Below are 7678 nucleotides of genomic sequence, written 5' to 3' on the forward strand. Positions count from 1 at the left end.
TCCCAAGTGAATGTTATCTGAAACCAGCTTCTTAATTACATGTGTCTATTAGTGTCTGTTACAGGGAAGCAGACACCCACTGACGGAATCAAAGACCAGTAGCGACGGTAGCATCAGTAGCGCAAAGTTGAACTGTCCTTCAATTGGCCCATCTGTCTGTCTCTCTGCCAGCCTGTGTGTGTGTGTGTGTGTGTGTGTGTGTCAGTTAGCGCGCTGTCTGTCCAGTTTGTTTTCCCAACATCAGAGGAAGGCTGGAATATTTTTTTTCTAAGATTGCAGGACTTCCATCTATTCTGACTCAGTGCTGAGATGTTGTCCATTGTTGGATTTGACACATGCTGAAGAGTTGACTGAAATGAAATGTTGCTGGAATACACCTAACTCTGTAGAACTTTCACTCACTCACACTCACACTCACACACACACACACACACACACGCACACATACACACACACGCAAACAGACATGGACATGCCCACACACACGCACGCACGCACGGACACACACGGACACATAGAAGCACACACATTCGCACAGACACACACACATATACAACAGACACACATACACACACACCAAGAGAAAAATCCAAAGATTCCCTCCTTCCTGGGTTTGCGGTCTCGTTGCTCGTTTCTCGTGCCGATGCTATCTGAAACAGCAGATGCCAGGGTAAATTGAGAAGCTCCCTCATCTGGCCCAGCCTCCCTCTGCAGTGCAATCCACCGTGGACCCCGCGCAGGCCAGAAATCCACCCTCCACAGTACTTAAGAGTACACAGCAGAGGAGATACCAGGAAGAAATTAAGTCGGTCCTCCTTCGTTTGGCTCAGGGGAGCACTGCAAAACTGGCTTCCCTGCAGAGAGAGAGAGACAGAGAGAGAGAGAGAGCGAGGGAGAGATGAGAGAGAGAGCGAGAGACAGAGAGAGAGAGAGAGAGAGAGAGAGAGAGAGACAGAGAGTGAGAGACAGACAGAGAGAGACAGAGATATGGAGAGAGAGAGAGCAAGAGACAGATGAGAAAGAGAGAGAGAGAGAGAGGCAGAGACCAAGAGAAAGCGACAAAGAGAGAGAGAGAGAAAGAGAGAGGGAGAGAGAGAGAGAGGGAGAGAGACCAAGAGATAGAGAGAGAGGGGGAGAGAGAGAGAGAGAGGGAGAGAGGAAGAGAGAGAGGGAGAGAGAGAGGCAGAGACAGAGCGGCGAGCGTCACACCTCTGATGGAATGGTTTCCACAGCAGTGTTTGCTGCGTGAAATCTGTGCAATCACCAACCAGACACAGCAGACACACCAGCCTCCCCGGCAGCCAAGCGCACAGATGGCCCTGCTTTATGGGGTTGTGTGTGTGTGTGTGTGTGCACGTGCGTGTGTGTCTGCGTGTGTGTGTCTGTGTGTGTGTCCATGTGTGTGTGTGTGTATGTCTGTGTGTGTGTGTGTGTGTGTGTGAATGTTGTGTGTCCGTGTGTATGTGTGTGTGTGTGTGTGTGTGCGTGTGTATGTGTGTGTACGTGCATGTGGGGGTGTGTGTGTGTGTGGGGGGGGGGGTAAGCTTGCTGTCTCCAAACCCCAAGTGTCTCCCAGTTACAGCACGGTAGAGAGGGGTCCCAGAAACAGTGTGGGAGCCTGAGGCCTAATGTAAAGATTGCTGATAGAAAAACAAGTGTTTTCTATCTGAGAAGACCATGAAAACATAGGTTGTCTGCTCCCCCCCGCCCCCTCCGTCAGTCTTATTGACGTTCCCTGTGTCTCCGGGACATGCATCTTGCCAGTTTGTATGCCCTACAAACTGCCGGTTTCCCTTTCAATCATCACACCTTCACAGAGCCACTGCACTGCATTGTGGGAAGGTGACGATAGATCCTGCTGTCTTCCACGAGGAACACGGTGGAACATCGCTGAACCTCATCTAACACATCTTATTATGAATATCTGTTGTTCTGTGCACATCTGCGATACTAAAACCCATTGACCAAACGTGGATTTTAGATGCATGTCACTGAGTATTGAACAGGTTGTGGGTTCGGGCGTCTTGCTTAAGGGCGCCTACTACATGTAGTTGGCAGGAGAGAGAGATGTAGAGAGAGAGGGAGAGAGAGAGAGAGAGAGAGAGAGAGAGAGACAGAAAGTGTTACATTTTATAGGTAAATCATAACCATAAAATGTACCATACAAAAATCTAGATAGAGTCAGGGAGAATAAATAATAACCACCAAATGAGAGACAAACATAAAGTAGAGAGAGAGAGAGAACAGTGGGACATAGAGTGAGAAGGAGAAAGAGAGAGAGAGAGAGAGAGAGAAAGAGCGAGAGAGAGAGAGAGAGAGAAAGAGCGAGAGAGAGAGAGACAGAAAGGGGCTTTGATGTTTAAAGTTAAATCATAACCCCCAAATCAGGAGAGCAAGAGAGTGGGAGAGAAAGAGTGAGAGATTGAGAGAGTGGGTGGAAGAAAGAGAAAGAGAGGGAAGAAGGTAAGAGCGCAAGAGAGAGAGAGAGAGAGAGAGAGAGAGAGAGAGAGAGAGAGAGAGAGAGAGAGAGAGAGAGAGAGGGGGAGAGAATGCTAGAGAGAATCCTGCAGGTGTTTGTGTTATTTGGCTCCCCAGGGTTGATCTGGTTCAGAGAGGAGTCGGCGGAGTGTTTCTATGCCGACAAGGATACCTCTCCTCCCCTCCACCCAGTGCGAAGAGGCTCTGGTACCCGACGGAGGTTCCCTGCGGTAAGGCTTTCTGATCCAGCTGCTGTTGCTGTGTGTTCGCTTTATATGCACCTCTTAATTAAACAATCCACAAGTGCTGAGCATTCTCTCACTCTCTCCCCTACCCTCTCCATCTCTCTTTCTCCTTCCCTCTCCATCTCTCTTTCTCCTTCCCTCTCCATCTCTCCTTCCCTCCCTCTCTCTCTCCCTCTCTCCTTCCCTCTCTATCTCCCTCGCCCTCCCTCTCTCTCTCGCTCTTCTTCCCTCTCCATCTCTCTCTTTCTTTCTCTCTCTCTCACACACACACTAGTGCAACTCAGAGGACCCAGCAAAGGGAAGGTATTTTAAGCAAGGTGAATAGCTAATCGTTCCAGGATGTGTCACCTCGATGGATCCATTATGTCGGAACAAACTGTCGATAGTTTTCATTCATGTTCTATTGTTTCAGTGCACTAGCATTGTCACACTGCGCGACGCCTGCCTTTAGCCTAAAATATTCAAGATGATGTATGTCCCACCTTCTGCCTAATATAACTGCGTCTAATGTTAGCTTTGATGACCCCGACGGATGAAGTGTTCAAACGCCCCTGTAGTTCGAATGGGGAGCTGAGTTCCCGGCCATCGCTTCTTCGCTTGTTTTATACAAATGCGTTTCAGGCTCACAGCAAACAGCATGAGCTGCACATTTTTAATTACTCTCTCTGCTGTAATTCATCAGTACACAACCCATCGACCCAGCGCTCGTGTCCTCACCAGGATTCACCAGGCCTTGAATTCTGGGAAATCCTGACTGGTTACCAGAAGGTCTGAGTAACCCTGAGTAAAGCTGAATGCTTCAATAAGGCCGGTCGGAGGCCATTGAACACATTTTCCCGTGCAGCGTGAGAAGAACGACGTTGAGGAGTGTTAGCTTTAGGTGAATCAATATTGATGTTGTGATGTTGTCATGAACAGGGCTTTGGGCGTTTCTATATTTATTACGCTATATTTCCAATTTAGGAGATCCGCGACTTCTGGGGAAATGGTGTGTTTCGTTGTTAAAAAAATTGTTTTGACGACCTTCGTGCAACTTGACAAATAAATCTTCGCTCCTGATTCATTCCCGAACACATGCTCCGTCGACGCCAACAACAGCAACAACAGCAACTACAGCAACCCTGTATCCATAAAGCCATCGATTTGTGTCCCTCAGTCAACACCGTCACAAGACGCCACGACTACCCGCAAACTTGCTGCCTTGGAACCCAAAAGAGGACAAAGGAATAAGACTTTCACAGCCCCCCACTTCCACCTTCACCCCCACCACCTCAACCACCTCAACCACCTCCACCTGCCTCCAAAGAAAGCACTCAGGCCACTCTATAGCTGTTGACTTGCATCCAATCAATTAAGGGATGGCTTAATTGATTTGCGACGGTAGTCACTGGGGCAAGGTGGACCGTTTGATGTTTTAATAAATGTTTTTTAAAGCAGAAGCGGGCGGATCGATGAGGCGCTGCCTTGATTATCGCACGCGTCTGGAGAACAGTGACCACGCAGACAGAGACGTGTTAAGTGCGGTAATTGGGATGTCTTCTCGGCTGTCTTCTCTTCAAAAGGCCCTTCAAGCGATTTACAATTAATTTTATTCTTCACCTCTCGCCCTAATTCCAGGAACACCGTTTCAGATTATACGAATAAGAATAACCAATGAGCAGAGGTCAATGCGTATAAGGGCTCGCTGTTAATTGACTTAATGAATTGATTAATTGAATATGTCTTTTTGTTAATTGATATCCAACTCGTTGAGTCAAGCAGGCATAGAGCGTGGTTCAGCTGAGTGTGTAGGCCCAATATATATACGTCATGTTTAGTGTGGGAGAGGATAATGAAGCTCACAGGGAAGCTGACATGCTGATGGCATGATACTAATTATTAAGACGCCAGGTTTATTATACCATAAACAATATTCAACAGAAATGACGGAAAAGGTTTCCCTATGTTAACTAGTCCATCACAAGGTTGAAAATTGTACTTTTCTGCAGCATACGCCGTGGGCTGTGAGTGCGTGTTGTAGTTTTCATGCCTATTTGTGTCTGGTTTTATTTGGTGTAAAATAACATGTTGCATTAGCAAAATGCAAATAAACCAAGGGACCGTGACCTGAAATAAATGCTATTCAAAATGTCTTTACATTTTTAATGATTCTTGGGGACTTCCTGTTGAGCCTAAGAACTTCCTGCTCGTTAACCACGGATAAAAAAAAAGGGCTTTCTTCGGATAAGAGACTCCAGCGACTTTACCGAGAGTCAACAGAATCCGTACCTCGCCAACTGTAGCCGAGGGAAGTTGGCAAACTGCGCCGGGGAAGGATTTAAAAAAGTGTAACATTTAGTAATTTGGGTTAGCCTTAGCCAGTTAAAGGCTCTCTGGCACGGAGCGCTTGGCAGCGCCTCGGGGGACCTGCTCAGAGTAGGGCATTCGTCACACACGCTTGACGCCTGCAGGCCCCCCAAGTGTCCCCCGGCCGGAATCAGGCCAAATCCAGACCCTCTCCGGACTCAGACGGCCGGTCTGGGGAACACCTGCCAGCCCCCAATGGGGGGGGGGGGGGGGGGGTGTTGATCCCAGCCGCACCCCCACACTGTGGCCTAGGGCTTTGGGTAACATTCACGGAGGTGGAGGTGATGAAAGGGGAGCAACCCCCCCCCCCGTGATGTTGTTGTTTTGTTGCATTTCACTAACTCGTTTTTATTACCCACTATGCATCAGTACCGACTCGAGACGTATTCCGATGTTTTTGTTGTTTTCCCTGACCCTTGAAACCGCAGATTTTGGTTGTGATTATGATGCATGAAGCATAGTTCTTTAACAGTAAATAGTGAAGCATGATAGTTCTAACGACCACTATTGAGGCGCTCATTAAATCCAAACACAAATTTTTTTTCCACAGACAGAGATCACAGGTAGAGAAATCAAACGTGATCAAAAATAATATATGCAAGATAAATAAACAATGAGAGCAAGCGAAGACAAAAAAACAGAGAGAGAGACCTTGACCGGACTTGACTTAGCGTCAAACAACGACGACGACAACAACAACAACAACAACAACAGCAGCAAAAGCCAATTGGACGTTGTGTTGTGTTGCCCGGGCGACAGGGCGCTCAGGTCCGTGCCCATGTGAGCTCCAGAGACCCCAGGGACGCGCCCGGGTCTGGGAGACGGCTAAGCTCCTTGTTTTTCGCTCTGGTGTGCCGTTGCGGACCCTCCCTGCACGGCGCTGTCTCAGCGAGTCTGCCTCACGGAGGCGCTGGGTGGAAGGAGTAGAAGGAGAGGGAGGGTGGGAGGGGAGGGAGGGAGGGAGGGGTGAGACGAGGACAGGTGGAATTTAAAGATTAGCCCCGACGTCGGGTAAACGGGGGTTACGTCGAGTTTGTCTGTGAGCGAAAGTCGCTCACGAAGCGGAGCGCGGCGGCAGGAAAACGCAGCCGGCAAATTAATTGCTTTTAAGTGAACGAGAAACTTTGTGTTGGGGGTTTGCAATACGCTGCCGGAGCGTCTCTCTTCCGTACCGACGGGTCTTAATGGACGAGATAACCGCTGATTCAATAAATACGTCTGGCGGGCGGGCGGCGGTGTAGCGTGCGGCACGGCGGCGGCTGGACGCTCGAGGAAGCGGCGGTGATACTCTAACAATAATAGAAAACACAAACGTTAGCACGCTGCGTCGTTGGCACTGGGAGCAGACAAATTAGATTGTGAGTATTAGCAGAGAGCTAATTCAGCCGCAACCCCCCCCCCCCCCCCCCCCCGGGCCCTCACGTCCCCTGAGCGATGGAGTCTCATGCTGGGGTAGTCGGTCTGCGGCTGTACCCGTCCACCACGGCCGTACTGGTGTGGAGAGCCAAGGCAGAGTTCTGACGGGCAAAGCTGCCTCACAAACACAGCAATGAGAGAACAGTTCACGCTGAGATGTGTCATGTATGTGTGTGTGTGTGTGTGTGTGTGTGATTTTGTGTGTGTGTTTGTGTGTCTGCACGTGCATGCGTCTATTCGTGTGTGTGCGTTGGTGTGTGTGTGTGTGTGTGTGTGTGTGTGCACGCGTGTGCATGTGTCTGCGCACACATGTGCGCGCGTGTATTTGTGTGCGTGTGTGTGCTTGCGCGCATGTGCGTGTGTGTGTGTGGGGAGGGTCTTTGGCGGCGGCCGCCGGCGAGGAGGGAAAGCGCGACGTTTCACACCAGCGACATCATCCCTCCGACCATACCCCAATTCCCCCCCCCCCCCCCCCCCCCCCTCCTCCCCCCCCCCCCCCCCCCCGAATACCCGCCCGCCCGCCCCCCACCCACCCACTCCCCGCACTGCAGGAGCCGTTAGCCGGTGGCGGCCGCAGCGATTAGCCCGTCACTTTGGCCGTTTCTGGAGCAGAACTAATCAGGATGGAGGAGCGGCACCCTGCCCGCCCCCCCCGTCCCATCCCTGCCCCCCGTCCCTGTCGGAGCGTGACCGGCGCTATGCAAGAGTATGAAACCATGCACGGCCAAATTGGATTGGATTTTTTTTGACTAAATCTCACTCACTGGCATCGTGTTGTCGGCTTATCTGCCCTGGTAGTGCTAGGCTACGCTAACGCTGCTAATAGGATCCATTCTCCTCCTCTCGGATGCCGATTTTGGTTTTTTATCATTTTATTAAAAGGGGTTTCGGGTCGGGCGACAAGCGAGGAGATTTGTTGGGTTTTTAAACCCGTTTTTTTTTACTGATATGTGTTTGTGATGAACGTAGTGTGTCGGTTGGCCCGTGAACCGCTGGCCAAAGGGAAATAATTTGAGTGAAGTTGATAAGGAACACATTGAAATCTTAGCCTAGTTATCTTTGTTGTATACGGGAAATGGGTTTACCTACCGATTGTTAGTGCTTGGTACTAAGTTATATGAACATCCTTACTGTACCGACAGCGATATATTTTTATTCTTCCTTCTTCTGAGAAATGTACTTATTGTAAGTCG

This window comes from Pollachius pollachius (assembly GCF_949987615.1).
Source record: "Pollachius pollachius genome assembly, chromosome: 4".
Classification (NCBI taxonomy): domain Eukaryota; kingdom Metazoa; phylum Chordata; class Actinopteri; order Gadiformes; family Gadidae; genus Pollachius; species Pollachius pollachius.